This window comes from Amphiprion ocellaris, chromosome 1 (assembly GCF_022539595.1).
Source record: "Amphiprion ocellaris isolate individual 3 ecotype Okinawa chromosome 1, ASM2253959v1, whole genome shotgun sequence".
Taxonomy (NCBI): Eukaryota; Metazoa; Chordata; class Actinopteri; family Pomacentridae; genus Amphiprion; species Amphiprion ocellaris.
The window spans coordinates 5,015,693-5,036,261 of record NC_072766.1 but is presented as its reverse complement, the minus strand read 5'-3'; the positions used below and the strand labels follow the sequence as shown (position 1 = coordinate 5,036,261).

The window sequence follows — 20,569 nt, the reverse complement described above, 5'->3', positions numbered from 1 at the left end:
ACAAAGGGGTTTTGAGAGCTTTGCGGGTGCATTTAAGGTAACTAAAACATTGTGCGATTTGAGAAGGCATGTAAAATGTTAAATAAAAGAGGCCTAATGTCTGAGACTGGACCAACGCCACACATTATGTGGTTCCTCCTGAATACATAATTGCTTGATGGGACAAAATAGTTCCTGGCCTGTAAATGGGGCCACTTCTGGACTGTGTGAGAGTTTAATCCCTGTCTGTTTTTGGATTTAAAGTCTGTCTACAAACTTTTTCCACACTCAGTTTTTACTGTACTGAAAACAACTGGAACTAATGCCTTCCTGGAAAGCAGAGCAAACTGAAAACAATGTATTTGTAAGGAACAGCAGTGATTTAAAGTAGGAATGATTTCTGGTTAACACATGCACAGTAATGTTCTTTCTGGTAATACAGAAAATAAGAAAGTGTGGGTGTGGTGGATGGGTCTGCAGCTTTGGAGTTTATGTTCTATAAAGGATTAACAGGCACCCTTTAATTAACTGCAATCACAATCCAATACTGTCCTTATCCAAGTGGTTCAGCTACATAACCATAAATAAACCTAAACTAGAGTTTACTCTCTAATTTTTTTCCTTTTGGGTTATTCCATCTCAAACTACCAGGAGGTGTTCTGTTTGACTAAAAATGATGTCATATGTCTATCTAACAGACTACTAAACTATGTCTCTTTTTTTGCGGCACAAATTGTCACATGCAAGTATTTCATATTGCAATGTATTCTGTATGTTTTTGCTGGTTTATCATGACAAGCAACTACATATGGCTGAGAAAATTTCACTACTTCACATCTGCCCAATCAATTTTTAAAAATTAGCAAAGATGAGGGTTCAATGTTTTTCATATTTAAGCTCATCTGTAAGAGAATATTTGATCTACTTTTACAATATGGCATATTCTGAATCAATGACATTATAAGAAATAATACTAACAATTTTAGGCTTTAAAACAACAACAAAAAAAATAAACACTGATAAATTCTTTAATAGTTCCTGAGATTTTATCAGTTTCATCTCAGAAAGCGTTTGACATATCAGTCTAAAATGTTGCAGATATCGCTATAAAAATCCATTTTTTATGCCAGAAAATTTTCATGCAAATCAGAAACAGCTGAGCAGAAATTATTTAAGACATTTGCTGATTTCAGAAGGAATGACCCTTTAACCTTAACTGTACTGTAATGTAATGTCATGCTCAATTATGATGGAAGGAAAAGGCCTAAAGCTCTGAAAATTCATGTAAAAGAAATGTCAAACTGAACATAATCCAGGATGTTGCTGAATCATGTAATACCAACATTCCTGTCTGGATACAAGAGTCAAATATCAACGCTTGTACATGTGTCTTTACAGTCCCAACTTTATCACGACCCTACCAATGCTGCAGAAATGCCATTTTATCCCTCCTGTTAACCACATGTAGAATCACTGTCTGGGTGTGAACTGTGAGCCGAGCTTCACTCAGCAGCTGCAGCAGACTGCAGACCTCCGACACCGCTGATGTGGAAGTCCGTGTTTTATTTCAAGCCCTGGTGTCAAGACAGAATCCTAACACAGATGTGCCTGTAAAAAGCCAGGGAGGAAAGATTTTGCTGCTGTCAGGATTTGACTAAATTTCAGTTCTGGCTTCACTTCCAAGGTCCTTGGGTGACCATAGGCGAGATAGAAATCCGACAAATGCTGACAACAAACACGGCCACACTTTGCAGACTGTGTTTGCTGAGGTATTTTCTGCTGCGTGTTTGTATTTGTGGAGGTGTCTGAGTATGTGTGTGTCAGTGCAGCTCCTCGTATTCCATCTACTTTTCCAGTACAGGTTCCAGCCTCTGAAAGATTATTTTCTTTCTGTTAATCATGAGTTCCCATCACATCCAGCTGCATAATGTTTTATAGTGGGGCTTGTCATTGCATTTCCCATAACAGGTTGACTTTGCCTGAGGCCGGAGGCAGGTAGGCCCCACTCCCTCTTCACACAGCCTCAGGTGAGCTGGCAGGTTGTCTAGACGGGAATGAGTGAGTAATGGTGATGCTCGCAGCTAGGTACACAGTTAATGACATTTCCCCTCAATGGCTTGGAAAGTGTGCTTGCATCATTAGAGCCTAACTGCAGAAAATAACGGATATTCTATGAAAGACGCAGGAGGCTCTGGCAAACAAAATAGGTGAGTTTCGACTAAGGATTGCTGCTTTGGCAGGAAAGTAGGTGTCTTATGCCTTAAAAAATTGGCAAAGTGCAGACAATGAGAAAAACACACAGCAGAGAGAGGCTGAAATACATTTTTTTTTTTTTGCCTCGCAAGGGTCTTGGAATCTTTGTTTGGCTTCCCTGAGGGGTCGGAGCAGTGAAAGTCTGCTTGCATAGCTGATGTCGTCAGGAAGTTTTAGGAGGCAGGCAGGAGTGCTGGAATGCTCCAAGCTGCTGTATGTTCTGGCCACATTCAGCCTACTGTGATCTAGAGAAAACACCCGGCGTCTCGTAAAACACATGGTGAAGCAGAAAATAATGGAAACAGCTCACTCATTAAGTCAAAGAAACAGGTCAAAAGGATTTGCTAAACATTTTGGGCAGCTTTTATTGCAAAAAAAAAAGGACAACAATGACATCTTTATGTTTTGCTGCATGTGTTTTGTCTTTCTCAGTGGCTTTTTTTAAATCTATGTTGGTCGCGAGATGCTGTGAGATCGCGAGATTCAGTGAGAGTGACGAAATTCAACATGGCGGCTCCCAGCTGCTAGATGAGAAGTAAACAAATCGCCGTTATCTCGACGTATTTGTATTAAAAATAAATAAATAAATAAAACAACAACCTAACTAAATAGCCTGCTCAAGATCGGAAACGGTAGTGCTCACAGTGGAGGACCTTGAGAACTTTATTGACGACTACTTCGTCCGGTGCACCATGGAAGACGCCAACCCGAGCAAGAGGAAGAAAGCAGACTCCTCGACGGACACACAAGACTTGGAGGTCACGGATATCCAGGTAAGTGTTCTCGAGTCTATTAATAAGAAGCTCGATATTCTTAGTTTGCTTCACCAGGAGATAAAAGACCTGAAAGCAAGCCTGGAGTTCACCCACCAGCAGATCGAGGATCTGCAGAGGGACAACACCGAACTCCGGTCCACGCTGACAGCGGTCACTTCAGAGGTGTGTACACTTAAAAAAGAAAACAAAACCCTGAGGGAGACCGTCCTGGACATCCAGTCGAGGAGCATGCGGGACAACCTGATCTTTTCTGGTATCCCTGAGTCCACACCGGATAACCCAGAGACCCTTGTTAAAAACTTCATGGTGTCGGCGCTTAAAATCCCTGCGGAAACTGTTAAAAACATCACTTTCCACCACGTCCACCGGCTCGGACCCCGAGGAGGAAACCGTCACCGTCCTATCATTGCAAAGTTCGAGCACTTCCAGCAGAAAGTGCTCGTAAGGAGCAAAGGACGGGAGCTGAAAGGCACGTCGTTCGGGATGAACGACCAGTTTCCCAGGGAAATCAACGAGAGGCGCAAAGTATTATATCCCATCATGAAAGAACACAGACAGAAAGGTAAACGGACTGCACTGGTTGTGGACAAACTGTACATAGATGGGCAGCTATTTCGGGAACCCTCCATTACCACCTGGCTCTTCTAAAAAAAAAAAAAAAAAAAAAAAAAAATGGCTTAAACGTTTAATATATCATTTAGTCATTTATGTTAGAAAATGTTATAAAAAAAAAAAAAATGTCACAGGTGTAAATGTCTCACTCTCCTAACCTACATTCCCCACTGGAGAACCCCCTCCTCCTTCTACATTTCTCTCTCTCCCTCTCTATATGTCTCCCTTTAGCCCTCTCCCCCTCTCACACACTCACCCCCCACACTCTCACTCACACTCTATGTACTCCCCATGTTTATTGTGCTTGTATGTTTAATAATGTGTTTGTTGATAGTTTTTCAGGCAATGATGTGCTATTATATAATGTATATATAGATCCTGACCTGCTGTATACATCTCTCTCCAACACTCACAGCTCACAGACAGCAACAGAAAGCTCACAAGGACACACACAGATGTTATATTACATTACTACATACTCAGTGACAGAACATCTTCTCTCTCTATGTTTAAGTTTAATATTGTAGCCTGGAATGTTCATGGCATACGCTCACAAACAAAAAGAGTTAAAATCATGGACTATGTCTCTAAATTAAAAGCAGATATTTTGCTCCTTCAAGAAACACATTTACTACAGTCGGAAGAAAAATGTTTATCAGACTCGAATTATAGTATCATCTTTTCATCTTGTTATAACAGCAGACAAAGAGGGGTCTCCATTCTAGTCCATAAGAGAATTCCATTCACTTTAAACAGTACAGTAACGGACTCAGAGGGCAGATATATTATTATCCAGGCAACAATCTTTAATAAATTATATTCTATTGTAAACCTCTATGCTCCGAATAATGATGATCCAGCCTTCTTTCACACTGTTTTCTCTCACTTAGCAGACTTATCTGCTAACTCAATAACTATTATCGGTGGTGACTTCAACATAGTTTTAAACCCTTCAGTAGATCGATCTAATAGTCCAATACACGTAAAACAGTCACAATCAGTTAAAGTCATACATGACTATATGAAAGATTTCGGACTAGACGACGTCTGGAGACTCAAAAACCCAACAAAGAGGGACTATACGTTTTTCTCTGCGGTACACAAAACATTTTCAAGAATTGACTTTTTCCTCTTAAATAACTCTATCGCACATAAAGTCACTACTAAAATCCACCCAATCATTATCAGCGACCACGCACCAATATCACTCAGCCTGCAAACAGATTCCATCCCTAAACCTCCTCAGACTTGGCGCCTCAACATCTCTCTACTCAAAGACCCAGAATTTGATCGAGTAATAAGGAGTGAGTGGGCAGACTTTCTAAAAAACAATGACTCTGTTGACTTACCCCCATCTTTGCTTTGGGAAACTGGAAAGGCCGTAATCAGAGGTAAAATAATATCATACTCCTCATACAAGAAAAAAAAAGATCTACAAACAGAGAAAGAAATTGAAGAAAAAATTAAACAACTTACAGAGAATTATGCAATAAACCCAAGTGATCAATTATGGTCCGAACTACAAAATGCAAAACTAAACCTCGATAATATCCTATCCAAGAAAACAGAGTTTTTATTACAACAGCTAAGATATAATGATTTCGAACACAATAATAAATCAGGAAAATTTCTGGCGAACCAACTCCAGCGCAATAAAGAAAAATCCTTCATAACAGCAATTCAGGATTCCTCAGGAAAATATACTCAGTCACCTCAGGAAATCAACCAGACCTTCTATAATTATTACCAGAGTTTATACTCAGCAGCAGTTAACCCAAACATAGAAGATATAGATAATTTTCTTAACAATTTAAACATGCCCAAACTAACGTCAAATTACAGAGACATATTAGATGCTCCATTGACTATGAAAGAATTACAATGTGCATTAGACAGTATGCCAGCAGGCAAGGCACCTGGTCCTGATGGTTTCCCTGCTGAATTTCTTAAACATTTTTGGTCAATGTTAGCACCCCTTTTCTTCAGGACAGTGACAGAGATTAAAAATAATGGTTATATCAGTCCGCACATGAATACAGCTGCAATTAAATTATTATTGAAACCAGACAAAGATCCTACGCTTCCCTCTAGCTATCGACCTCTGTCACTAATCAACACCGACATCAAAATTATCTCAAAAGCTCTCGCCTCTAGGCTGGAGAAAATCATCCCGTCAATAATTCACAGCGATCAAACAGGATTTATAAATGGCCGACACTCCACCAACAACATCAGAAGACTTCTAAATCTAATCTCTTTGACGCAACGCCACAACAAAGAAGCTATTGTTATGTCACTGGACGCAGAAAAAGCCTTTGACAAAGTCAATTGGTCCTTTCTCTTTGCTGTGCTCCACAAATTTGGCTTCGGAGAATCATTTATCCAGTGGGTATCAGCTCTGTACAACTCACCCAAGGCTACAGTCACCACTAATGGGATCACTTCACAAAGCTTCAGTCTGCAAAGGGGAACAAGACAGGGATGCCCACTCTCTCCCTTATTGTTTGCGATCTTTATCGAACCATTAGCAACAGCTGTACGTCAGAACACCGATATCAAAGGTATCTGCGCTCTGGAGTCTGAACATAAAATTAACCTATACGCAGATGACATTTTACTTTATCTACAAGAACCCAAAACTTCAGTAAAGGAAGTATTTAACCTCATCACAACCTTCTCGCGTCTTTCAGACTACTCCGTCAACTGGTCAAAATCAATTATATTACCTTTAACAGAAAACTCGTGGAAGCCCGCAGCCCAAAACTCGCATTATTCTTTTCCTACTGGCAACATCAGATATCTGGGCATAAATATTTCCTCCAAACTCTCAGAATTAGTTCACCTGAACTTCACTCCACTTTTGGACAAAGTCCGTGATGATCTGAGGCGTTGGAACAACCTCCCCATCTCCCTTTTGGGACGAATAGCTACAGTCAAAATGAAAATATTACCTAAAATCAACTATCTTTTCTCCATGATTCCATTTAAACCCACATCAAAGTGGTTCCAATCGTTAGACTCCGCTATGGGTAAATTCTACTCAAAGAATAAAAAGGCTAAAATCAGCTTGACTACCCTCCAGAAGAATAAATCCGAAGGGGGACTGGAGGCTCCCAACTTCATGTATTATTATTTATCCAACCAAATACAATATCTCACCAAATGGATACATCCACATGAAGAATATAACTCCTGGCTAGAACTAGAACAGTTAGATTGTAACCAGATCAAAATCTCTGACCTTCCCTTTATCTCTTCTGCTCTTAAACATCACTCCTGCTTCAAGAACCCTATGATCGCTTCCACCTTGTCTGCTTGGTGGAAAGCACTGGAAATCACAGGCTCTCAATTAAAACCCAGTATACTCTCCCCAATCTGGCACAACCCTGATTTTGCAAACAACAAAATAGCTCTTTATTTCAGCACATGGGCAGAGAGAGGAGTCACTCACCTCCATCACCTTCTGGATGATAACACATTTAGGACATATATAAACTTATTCCAAACATTTGAAATAAGAAATGGAAATTTTCTTCAGTACCTACAGGTAAAGAAGACTATTACAAGTAGAATTCCATCGCTTCAGACTACTTTACAGCCAACGGATTTACAGCCACCTGAATTTGTCGACTACATTGTGAAACTCTCTCCAAGAAATAAGAAGAATCTCTCAAAAATTTATAGTTTACTCTCAAAGACACACTCTATACACCTACCAACTCAAAAATGGGAAAAAGACGTATCCAAATCTTTTGACTCTGATTTTTGGACCCAAATCTGTGAAAACACATTTAAAATGACTAAAAACACCAACTTACAATTGATCCAATTTAAGGTGCTTCACAGAACACATATAACACAATATAAACTGTATAAAATGGGCTTCTCACGCTCAGACACATGTACGCAATGCACCCAAAACATGACGGACACTTACTTTCACGCTCTGTGGCTTTGTACACCCGTCTATCAATTCTGGGTAACAATCACACAGAAACTCTCCAATATTTTGGACTGCGGGATTCCACATTCCCCGACCGTTTGCCTAATTGGTGATCTAACGCAAACAGCCCTTCCAGACATTCATATCCAACCCACACTTGCAGCTATCGCCATTGCCAAAAAAACTATTTTAGTTAACTGGAAAGATAAGAAAGCCCTCAACATCATCCATTGGCTGAACCTCCTCACAGAACACATTTCACTTGAGAGAATATCTGCTATCAGAAAAAACCAATTGGATTCCTTCAAAGAAAAATGGTCTCCATTTATTAAATCAATAAATATTAACCTATAGCCTCCGCTTGTATGTGGGCGTATGCCATTTCCCTCATAAAATTGTAATTATTATTCTGTCTGTGTGTATGGTCTGACTTCTGTCTGCTTTATTTCAGTTTATTAACCCTCTACCTTTTTAAGTAGGATGGCACCATGGACTTCAAGGCTGTGTGCATGCACTAATGGTGTCCCTTCCCTATTGCTCTTGGGGTCGCTCTCTGGCTCTGCGGGGCCAGCGTGGCTCGGGCCCCTCTGCCTGGGGGTGGGTGTCCCCGGTGTCTCTCCCTTTGAGCCCTGGGTCTGCTGGGTCTGTGCGCTCTCCCGGGGCCTTGGGGGTAGCGGCGGCTGGTCTCTTCTGGGGCGCCCTGGCTGGCCCTGGGGTTTGGGGTGGGTCGGCCCTCCGGTCGCTCCCCTGTCCTTTCCTGCTCTGCTTCCCTCCTCCTCCCTCCTCTCCTGCCTGGCCGCTCGTCCTCGTCCCTCTCCCTCCCCTGGGGGGGCTGGGGGCCCTCCGCTGCCTGGGGGTCTGGCATGGGGGCCGGGTGGTCTCTCTGGGGGGGTGGCTCTGGCTCATCCGGGCACAGGCCCTGGTACTTGCCTGTGTGCCGCCACTGGAGATAAGTTTCTGCTGGCTGGGGGCTTCTGTCCGGGCCCGGTGCTGTCCTTGGGTGTGGTGGGGTGGGTGGGGTCTCGGTGGTGCTGCGGGGTGGGTGCCCTGCATCCTGGACGTGCCGGCTCCGGGGCGGGCGTGGGGGCTCATGGCCCTTGCTTCCTAGTGGTGCGGCCTGGTCCTCCCTCCGGGGCGGGGTGCTGCATGCGGCTGGCCCGTGGTGGGGCTACGGCGTCTGCCGGGGCGCTGCTCCGGCGCTGCGACTTCTGGGGGTTTCGGTGCTGGCCGGGCCGGTCGGGTTCGTGTGGGCCCACCTCGGCCTCTTGCCTCTGGGCTCTGGGGGCCCTCTGCATCAGTACTGGTGGTCTTACTACCTGTCTTCCCCGCTGCTCTCTCCTCATGGGCCGGATCCACACCAGACTGCCTCTTACTGTGCACTTCACATACTTCACACATCACTGTATATAGTTACTCTTAGGCACATATAGGGACACAACAGTTAGGGCCCCGAGAGCAGGTGGGGGCAGGAACGATGGGCTCTGTGGTGGGGCGGATGGCAGGGCTCTACGGCCTTGTCTCTTCCCCATCACCCTCTTGCTTGCCTCCCCTGCTCTCTAATTTCTTTTTAATGCACCACACACACTCACACCTTGGGGGTAGGTCTGGGACGGCTCAGGGAACTTGGGTCAGGGTAGGCTGCAGAGTAGCCATCCTCTGTGGTCCTCTGGCCTGCCCCCTGGACGCCTCGCCCAGCCTCCCCACTTTTAATGCACCACATGACACTCAGGGTTACACTATCACGGTGCAGGGATAATGTCTCCAGTCTGGGATCGGGAGACATATTAATAGGGAGTAATGGGGGGATTTCACTAATATGGCCTCGCTGGTGGGACCCGGCCCCCTTATGGCTATGGGGTGGCGGGGGTGGACCATCATCCGTGTTGCTGTGGCTGGGGGGTCCCCGGGACCTGGGGGCTGTGGTCGGGGGGGGTTCTCCTGCGTGCCCGACGGGTCCGGGCAGGTGCGATGGCTCTTGGTGGGCTGCGGGGGCTGGATTGGCCGTCTTGGTGGGCGCTGTGGCTGTACTGCGGGCTAGTGGCATGTGGTGGCTCTGTCCCGGTGGGTTGTCAGGGCGCATTGCGGGGGGTGGGGGCCCTGGGTGTACTGCGCTCGCCTGGGGCCTGGTGCGGGGGGTATGTGGGGTGCCTCCCTGTCGGCGTCGCCGGGCCCCACCACACTATCCATTTTTACCCTCTGGACTCGCATCGGGTCCCGGCTCCGATTTCCTCTGGCCGGCTCCCGGTGGTGGCCTGCCTTGTGATGGGCTGGTTGCCGCCCCTTCGGTGGGCCGCTCGGCCCCTGTGTCTGGCTTCCTGGCTGTGTGGGGCCGTTGGCCCCCTCGGGGGAGGGAGGGGGGATGGGGGTGGGCGGGTCGGGTGGTGGGGTGGGGGGTTCGGTGGGGGCTGGGGTGGGCGGGGTTGGGGTTTGGGTGGCGGGTGGGTCCTCGTGCCCCGGGCCGCCTGGGTCGGTCTTGGTGCGCAGGGGGTGTCGGTAGCTGCTCCCTCTTGTTCTCTGGGTCCTCGTCGTTCACGGTGGCCCCGGTGGCTCTCTGGGGGTGCCGCCCTGTGGCTCCTACTGCCTGGGGGGAGGGGTGCCCTGTTGGCTTGGCCCTGCCTTGCCGTGATTGCTGTTCTGGGCTTCGGGGTTCTTCACACTTGCATGTTTGATCAGGTTCTCGCCAGCTACTGCCGAGTCCCATTTCAGCAAATGATGGGTCCCGCCAGAATGTGCTGAGAATCTCTCCAGTCTCTACCCTAAACTCATTCTCTCTGGCACTAGTATCCTCTTCTGGCCTATTCTATTCTATTCTATACTATCAAGACACACACAATTATGGTGCTCAGTACCGTTTGTTCATTTATTATTGAATCTCTTTTTCTTTTGTGTTGGTTTGGTTTTCTTTTCTTTTTTCAAATTTTTATTTTTTTTTTTTTCTATTGATGGACAGTTAGTAGTTGGGCATAACACACCACCTTACAATCTTTAATTGCAATAGCAACGCCTGTTATTTTCTATCCCTGTTCATCCTGTTCGTCCTGTTCGTCCTGTCCAGTCTTTGTTTCCCCCACACATCACTGAGGTGTAGCACTGCCCTCCCTGGCTTATAATAGGGAATTCTAATAAAGAAGGTCTACTTAGCTTTCAGGGAGGGCCGGTGATGGTCACACACATGCACTAAATATTAAAATATTTGGTTGCAAGACTAAAATATGCATCAATCTCATATAATGTTGACTCCCGTTTTGTGGAGTTAAACAATGAGAACAAATGCAGACAAAAAAAAAAAAAAAAAAAATAAATCTATGTTGGTCAGGCCCGTTAAAAGTCTGCCCAGTTAAAGCTTTTCTTTGTCTGCTTCCTCCAGGACCTTTTCAGGACAACCTGCTCAGCGAGGAAACGCATATTGCAGACACACACCAACAGTGTGAGTAACTGGTCGGGCTTGAATGATTCTCTGCCTCGCTGCCTTTGGAGCTGACTGTAAATCCGTTATAAATGTGCCCTCTCTGTGTGAATATCATCACCTTTCCACTGGCAGCCAAATCAGGATTTCATTAACGCGATGAGCTGTGGCCTCTGTTGTATGAAACAATCAGTCTTAGTTTGGCCTGACAACAGGAAAAAGGGGCAGACGCTTTCACATGGGTCCCAAATTCTGTGCATGTCTGCGAAGCTCATTTAGCATCGCTAACAAAGTGGCTATTTTGTCAGTCCAGTCTTTAAACAAGATGCAGACTTGTGTCCTCCACTTTTCCCATGGGCCTTATTAAAACCACGTGCACAGCGTTGGGAATTAACCCCACAGGAAAAGGACAGCTCCTCCTTTATCCCCTGAGTGAGTCACTGAAGACAAACTGTGGACGGTGCATGTGAGGCCACAGGTTCAAGAAGCACACAGCGTTCACTTCCACCACAGTTCCCTTTGATGAACACTCTCACAGAAACACCCCGACACACCACAGAAACCAAAACACACGTGTTACCCCGTTAAGGTCGTGCTTATTTACACCTGATGTCATGGTGTAAAAACACAGACGAGGTTTTCTGCGTCCCTAACTGAGGGAGAAGTGTCACGTAAGACTGAAGTCCTGGAAATGACAGCACAGCTAATGTCAGGTTTGACTGGTGGAGGTGTAAACTGTGACTGACCTGAGGAAACACAGCTGTCCAGAGAGAGGAGGAGGACAAAGTTCATAAATCTTAGCAGAGGGAGGGCTGCTCTTTAGGATCATTCCTGATCATATAAAGGTCAGAGAGGTTGAAGAGGTGGGACTTCCTCATATTATAGCACTAAACAGAATTCTCCTTCAGTTAAGATTGTTCCTTTTTACATGAAGCCACATTCAAGCAGCTATAATCAGTATTTATACATTAAGAATGGATGACATGACTGCTTGACAAACTTAGAAAAATTATCACCTTAATATAGTTTCTCTCCATTCTACAGTTTGTTTTAACATCTTTCACAACATATTTCTCTGGTTTATGTTACTTAACCTTCACTGTTCTCTTTGGTTTTCTTTCTTTCTCCAAGAGGTGTTTTCAGAAAAAAAATAAATATCTGTGCAGCTTTGAAAAACAAAGAAAATTGAAAATAAAGCTACTAAAGAAGCAGACATTTCTGTGAGTAGTTGGTGGAGACCAAAACAGAGCTAAAAGGAAAGTGGGAACCATTGCTTCATATTTCTCATATGTATACATAAGCATCACTTGATATCTTAAAAATTTGACCAGAGAATTGACAGTAAGAACATTTAAGTTATGATTTAATTTCCTAAATTAAACCCTGCAAAATAAAACAGCTGCACATTTCAAATTTTTAGAGCTGTGTTCATTTCTGTCAGATGTATAAATAAGCAGCTACTTGTTATAATAACAATTAAAACTTGACCAGAAACTTGAGAAGAAAAACTTTCAACTCATCATTGAGGTTCTCAACTTGAACTTTCAAAATAAAACAGCTGCACATCTTGAATTATTAAATCTGTTTATTTCTGCAGAATGTATCAACAAGAAACAGCTCGTTATGTTCAAAGTCAATACTTTATCAGTAACTTGACAGCAAAAATATCCAAGTCATGATTTCATTTCTTAAACTGGACATTACAAAATGAAGCAGCTGCACATCTTGAATGATTAAAGCTGTGTTCATTTCTGCCCTATGTATGAATAAGAAACGTATGTTCAAAATTAAGACTTGTGTAGCATTCACTCTGGAATAGTTATGAACAGACACCTGCCCGTCACAATCAGTTGCAGTCAGTCACTTCCATATTATTGGACCTTCTCACAGTCACTCTCAACACCTCAGCCAATCACCTCTCACACCTGGAATCCACCTCTGTTCCTTTGTTTGTTTCATTCAGTCACACACAGTCACTGAACAGCAGGATCACCCCACACCACTCATCTCTGGAAACCATTCACTTTTTACAAGCCTGGAAATCTGGAAATCACAGCATCAAAGAGGATGTGAGTTCAAACTCCTGTTAAGCATGTTGGAAGTTGGTTAATATTATGCCATGGCTCATTATAATACTCATGCTAATGCTAACAGGTCTTCAACTACTTTTGGATTTCTGGATTTCACCCACCTGAACCCACATTGTGCTGAACATTGAATATTGGTGAGCAACTAATATGATGAATGACTGATGATGATGATGATAGTAATGATGATGATAATTATGAAGCCTGTCTGCTGAACAGGTTAGGCTTGAGCTGATGGCGAGCTACCCTGGACCTCACTGGAAAACTGTCTGACACGTTTCACCCCTTCACCCACCTCACTCATTGGCAGGTCTAAAGCCCCACAGCTTCATCCCTTCCAGAATGGTGTGGTAGGATTTGTTGGACTTTGTTGGACTTTGTTGGAACTGTTTTATGAATCAGCTTATCGTTCACTTCAACCAGGAATTGTCAGTGGACTATTGATAATTGAACTAAGCACATAGTCACTTTATATTGTTGAAAGTGAAGCTGCTTATTGTGATTTGGATTGATTGAAGGACAGGTGAAGGTTGATTTTTTTTTTTTTTTTTTTTTTTTGATTTTCTGATTCTGATTTTCTGTTATTGTTTTGTGTTTTGTATTATTATTTTGATCATTGTTTTTGCCTTGATATATTCAAGTATTTTCTGTTGATTATTTTTAATACATTACCGGTAAACTAATTTTTGTGTTTTGTCTTCATTAATTTTCACACAGCTCCCAGAGCTGAACCTTATCACAGCCTAGCCCATAGCCCAACTAATGGTAGTCTATTTCCATTTGCAAGTGCTACACTTGACAAGAGGGTTGACATCAAAAACATTAAAATCTGGATTTCATTTCTCAATTTGAACATTACAAAATAAAATATCTGCAGATCTTGAATTGTTTGACTCATATCCTTGTTACTATAGGGCTTTTTTGGTGGTTAGCACTTTTACCTTGCAGCTACAAGATCACCGGTTTGTGTCTCGGCCTTCCTGGGATCTTTCTGCATGGAGTTTGCATGTTCTCCCTGTGCATGCATAGGTTTTCTCCGTGTACTCCGGCTTCCTCCCACAGTCCAAATACATTCTCAGGTTAATTGGTAATTCGAAATTGTCTGTAGGCCCTTCACCTGTTGTCAGCTGGGATAGGCTCCTGCGCCTCCTAATGAGGATTAAGCGGCACGTAGAAATGCAGAGTTTCAAGTATATGAGTGCTGTAACAATTTACTTTAAAACTGTGCAGATAGTAACAAGTCCATCCATCCATCCATCCATCCATCCATTATCTAATGGCCAATAACCATAAGGTGAAAAATTAAAAAGACTGTATTCAACATTTAAAAAATAACTTTGTGCAAAAAATTCAATGTAAAATGCATCTTAAAAGAGCCTTTCCTATTTCAGTGACAGAAGTATTGCACAAATATTGCCCAAACTGTCAAAAATGAATCCTGTTTAAGGAGGTTATCCCTCACATTGTGATTTCATTGGCACCCCAGAGTCTTCCTCGTCTGACCCACAGAAAACTAACCCAGGAATTAGTCTGATTCTTAGAACCTGTGGGCATTTACAATCCCATCTTCATTCTAAATGTGGGCCTGATACAGCAACTAACCTTTGTTCTAAACCTGCACCTATCTGATGGATGGATGGATGGATGGATGGACTTGTTACTATCTAGTAAATAGTTACAACCCTCACATACTTGAAACTCTCCATTTCTTTATGAACTGACTTGCAACTTGACTTAGATGAAGTGTAAAATATTTTCTCTGCTACCTTTTTGCTCCTCCGGACTTCTGACACTGAGATTAGCTCATGTCAGGGGTGTGTGAGCGCCTCGTGTGAATCAGCATATAATTTAGTCGATGAAGCACCGCCATTAGAAGCCCTCACTTGTCAAGTCAAGGCCTCGCTGTCACTCGATAAATCACCCCACCCATTCTGGTTTCCACGGTAACTCTGTATTGTAGCACTGTGTTGTGGAATCTCTGGGAAGCACTTGGTCAGAGCGTTCGTCTTCACTGGGACCTCCCACCCTCGGCCACCTCCAGCATTTGTCACCAGCAGAGCAGCAGATGCTCTTCACATCCTGTGCAGAAAATTCAGACTGATTCAGACGTGAGCAATGGCGAGGACCAGTGAGAATGCTGACAGCCTGAAATTAGGTTGCTCAACTGCTTCAGTGTTCACCCAGTGACTGTCTGGAACTTCTGAATTTATGCACGACTACATTTTTTTTGCTTTTTCTGCACAAGTGGTGCATTTTTCTATTCATATTTTAGAGGTATAGACTCGCAGATCCTGTAACTTTTGCCAGCCTGTGCAAACAGCAGAACACTCATAAATGGGTGTGACAGTCAGCCAGTGACAGTGCGATCGCTGCTCATCTCTCCCTCCACCCGTCCAGCCCAAACCAGCCATCTCCTCTACATCTCCTCTAAACCCTCTCAAATGTCTATTACTTAACACTCCCCCACAATCCTTCACTCCCTCCCAGCTGTGGCCATCTTCAAACTGCCCATCCACAGTTTGGTGAAGCCGGGGCGGAGAACCTCACATTAAAAACAAGCGCTCCCAAGGCTCGCCATGTGTTAAAGCTTGACACTTACTCAAGCTTTTTTTTTTCTGATTTGGAAATCATTGGAGCTTCCAAACTAAACAGCTGCACTTACAAGATCTGTCTTGTGAGTTTAGGCAGCTCACAAACTGTATACATTTTGCTCATGATATGGAGAAATCCTGAAGAGGATCCCAGTGTTATGTCATTTTTGACTTTGTTTGCTCAAAGAAATAGTTTGACAGTTTGGGGAATTTCCTCATCTGCTTTCTTGGAAGGAGTTTAGATGAGACAATGGGAGCCAGTAGCTTCATAACAAATAATCCTGCATAACCACAGCTGTTTTATTTCTACACTTTGGGCTTTGTAAACTTTAAACTAATTCATAAATACTTTTTATGTGCTGAGGGAGAACTGTTTAGATGTGTTAGAGCAACACTAGCAACACACACTCAAACCTCTGACCCAACTGTCATTGGCCAGTATGCATTGTGGGTAATGTAGGCATCAAATTTTGACAGGAAAAAAACAAATGCATGTGATTTTAAAAATAATTCTCATCATGATTTTTACAATGTGTTGTGAATGCAGTGATATATCAGTGAAGTATTATTTTAGTGAGGTTTCAAGGTCCTAAAGGGTGTATTTTATGACAGTGGCAGGGGGAAAAAATTATACTTTTGGAATTATCTTTGTTTATATATAAATATCAGATCCTCACCTAAGTTACAAACAAATATATAAAATGATACATATATGATTTCATCCTTACATATTTGTGATTACATACTGAAACCAGCTTTCATACATCCACAGCGTAAGAAAAAAATGGCTGATAACATTTTACCAAGACTCAATTAGAGTTAGGAGTCAGCAAACCTTATAAAAACACTCAAACTTTGTAGGTTTGCTATCCCAAGAAGCATTGGTTGATGTGAAGCACGTAAGCAAACAAAAAAAAAGAATTCTTAGAAGAATTCAAATCAATAATTGCTGATTTGTCTTCTTGAAGAGGTTAAATAATCATAAATCCACATTTAGACAGATTAATATCATCCAACTGGTGGAGTACCAAAGGCAGCATCATGATTTAGGGCTGTTTTCATGCCTTTTGCACAGCTCACTATCACTGAGAGGGGAAATAATTCCAACGTTTATCAAAGTGTCTGACAGGATAACATCAGAATGTTTGTCTGCTAGCGAAAGCTTAGTACACATTAAGTGATGCACCCAAACAACGACCACAAACATTGAAATAAATCTACTGCATGGTAGCTTCAAACAAAGAGAATCTGTCTTTTGGAGCCCAGACCTAAATCCAATAAAGATGCAGCTGAATGACCTCACCCAGACATCCAAAGAATATGGCTGAAATAAAGAGAAAATGGCTCAAAGTCCCTCCTGAAAATCTGATCTGCAGCTACAGGAAATGCTTGTTTGAGGTAGTTATCAAATCCAAGGATTCACTGACTTTTTCCACCAGCACACTGGGGATATTTAATGGGTGTGTTCAGTGAAGACAGCAGAGACGATTCAGGAAGAAAAGATTTCATTTTAGGACCAATTATTGTGGAAAACCAAATAATTCCAACGAGTTCATGCATTTTTTTCTTGCCACTGTGCCTTTGAGAAGTGAAGATAAAACAAATGTACTTATTTAAGATAAATAATTGCATTTCTACAACATGTCTTCTAAAACTACACTTCATATCACAGCTTAACATCTGACACATGCCATTTTATTTTTAGTGTGTAAATCAACTTGCAAGAAGCTGTTTAGATCATCTAAATCTGCAGACTTTTTTTGGTCAAAGATGCAGTTTGAAAATTCACTGCAGACTTTTCCAATTTAACATCTTAATGTGACTTACAACTACAATCCCATGTATAATGAAACATTTGCCCCCTCATATAACAGATGTTACTCAAGCAATGCTCAGTGTTGTTTCAGTTCTAACTGAAAATGGCAACAGATTAGAAAATACCCTGCAGTAATGTAAGTTCCCGTTCTCAAAGCAGATCAGATCAGGTATCCTCTCCATTGAGCCCCTAAATTCACATCGCTTAGGGTCAACAGACAAATCACAGTGAAAACAACCAGAGAGGAGATAAATCTTTGTTGAAATATGGATGTTACGTATGGAAAACAGAGCGAGAAGAAGAAGAGCTGAGATGAATCACTTTGATATAAGCCAGACTGCCTTCCAGAGGCTTGGACAGAGACAGCTCATAAATCTGACAGTGAGACCTAACAGTATTAAGTCATACCCAGAATGAACCATTCTAGTAGGAACTGAATGTTTCTTTTGCTGAAAATATTTATACGTTACTTGAACATCAGTTTCCCCCCTTTCTTTTACTGCATGAGTGCACATTCAGGAAACCTGTTGTACTACATCTGCGACTATGGAGGTTACAGTTAAGTAATACTCAAAGGTTTGAGGCTGTGTTTTGATCCACCACACTTTGGTGCTGTTTCACAAGTGGAAAGTATGTGGAGGCTTTTTCCACAGGGGCAGAGATTGGTGACTCAGTCGCGCTCAGTGTTTTTGCTGTTTTCTTCCTCTGTTTCGCCAAAGCGCTGTTTCATGCTTTCAGCCCTCTGGCACAACTTGTTCCTTGAGCCCTGTGACAGGAATTGTCAGACCACAGTCTAACACACAGTAGCTGCTCTCCAGACCAGAGCCGTGAGTAAGTTGAGTGGAACCAGCCCCTCCTGCACCCTGACATGACCGAGGCAACGTGCTGTGGTCTGCTTTACTGTTTTTCCCCCCTCTGTTTTTTTGCACATTGTTTTTGAAAACCTTTCATTTCTGGGCAGAGACATAAACTTACCACAAATTGACCACAGAGACCCTCTGGTAGCATGTCAGTCTGTACCCAGGTTAATTAAACCACAGGCTTTTTCTTAATCCATGTTTAAAAAGCACAACATGTTTGCTTTTATTCCAAGTTTATGAAAAAATGCCTTAAATGTTGAGTTGCCAGCATTCAAAAAAATTGTCTTCTTGAACTTAAATATTTCATTTTTAAAGGTATTACAAAGTTTTAAGTGGAATAAATTTACATGTATTTGTTTTGTTGTTAGTGTGTGTGTAAATTACAAATCCATTTTTGAGATCACATGAGATGTAGTGCAAAATAAATTGGAACTATTTGGGTTCGAGTAGTTCAGCAGGTGCCACAATGTGATTGTTAAACACTGTATGTACATTTAATGATGAAGAGTTTCTACTAGCTATTACTTAATATTCATTCCGTCCTCACAAAGGACAGAACCAAAGCATAGATATCACATTAAAACTGTTCATCACTCAGTTTCCCAATTCAACACATTTTCTCACTAAGAAGCAGTTAAAGGGTATTCAATATAGGCTCTATATACCAACACAAATATGAACTGTGCTTATCTTTGACCCGTTAAACTCTATTATTGCTTTTACTATATGACCGCCATATAAACCCTGTGATGGCAGAAATGTTGTTCCAGATCCATATGAGAAGTATTACTATACATTCAGAAGTGCACATGTGCCCAACTAAAGTCTACAGTCAACTAAAGTTAAAAACAAAAGGTTATTGGTAGCACTAGATCATAAATATGCAATATAACAAATCTTATCTCTGAGGCAGAACACATTAAATATTCTTCACATTTATAAGCCTTGCAAAACAGAACATAATTAGTCTGATAAAACAAGTCTGTGCAATGGCAGAAATGAGGTGATAGACATGACCTAGGTCAAAATAAATCTAAAAAAACCTACCAAATGAGATCGCTTAAACTACCCAAAAGGAATTTTTTTATTGATTCATATTTATTCTGATGTGCAAAAGTTACTTAAAGTAGCCCATAGTGTAACTGACAACCTTTGTTTTTATACTAGAAAAGAAGTGTTGCATTTTTAAATGATCATTTTAAATACCTAAAGAGGTCTTCTTGCAGACTGAATACTTGGTCTAAGAGAAAGCCACATTTTTTGCCTCTGCCTCACTCACTGAGCTAAACCAGACAGATGACAAATGGAGAAAGGAAAAGCAGCATGATGAATGTAGTGCAGGTGGAGGGGAAACAGACAAAAGTTGCAGAGAAACTTCAGTTAACAAACTTTTGCACTAAACCTTAAAGGCATTAAATGTTGACTTGTCAGCACAGAATAAAAACACTTGTCTTTAAAACTATTTTTGCTTTTCTTCAGCAATGACGTGCAACAAAAAAATGATGATTGTGTTTCTCAGTATGGACAGAAATACATAACGCTGAGTGCCTCTTTTGACAGCACAGACAGCCTGCTGGAGTTCCTCTTTCATCAGTGAGGTGACGTGTTGAACCCTGAAATTTAGCTAGGTGAAGACGCAGAAAATGTATACATATTGCACTACATGGAGTCAGAATCATGCACAGGAAACTAAACTGTTATTCTGCTCCTTTGCTCAGTTTTTAGATCATTATTTTACTAAGAACTTGTAGGCAAAGTGACCTTGGTTAAAGCTTCCAGTAGAAGCAGAAATTACAATCCCAGAAGTGGGAGGACATTTTGGAATTTGGGGAGCTGTAGTATGAAATGTATGTCTGGGATTATAAGAAATGCCATTTTGGGATTCAGATATTTTTATATTAACATTTGCTTTTGTGTCCTGTATCCAAATTTTCATTGATTTGCTGTAGTCTATAGTCCTTCTCCTGTCTCCTTTGCATGGTCTCTCTTCATCCTAGGACGCCGAGCTCTTTTTTTCATCTCCAGCTTGAACAGATTTCAACAGCTCATTTCTCTTTCCAACTTGATGTTTTTTTGCTCTTTTTTTTTTTGTCCTGCGGCTTCTTTCGTTTCTTGAAAGTGATGTGAAGAGTGCAATTATTGCTCATACTCGGGCGGGTTCATCCGAGCTCCCCCTAAATCTCCTCCCACCTCCACGGGCTGCGGCGGTGCGTCCCGGTATAAACCAGAGCGCTCCCCTCTCCTCA

At 42.3% G+C, this 20,569-nt stretch overlaps 1 long non-coding RNA gene across 1 annotated transcript; it reads left to right on the top strand.

Moving 5' to 3' along the window:
- Positions 1-12,584: 12,584 nt before the first annotated feature.
- On the top strand, positions 12,585-13,737 carry LOC118469909 (uncharacterized). Its single transcript, XR_004846894.2, has 3 exons — positions 12,585-13,038; positions 13,124-13,193; positions 13,276-13,737. It is a non-coding gene; the product is annotated as an uncharacterized LOC118469909 (long non-coding RNA).
- Positions 13,738-20,569: the final 6,832 nt, after the last annotated feature.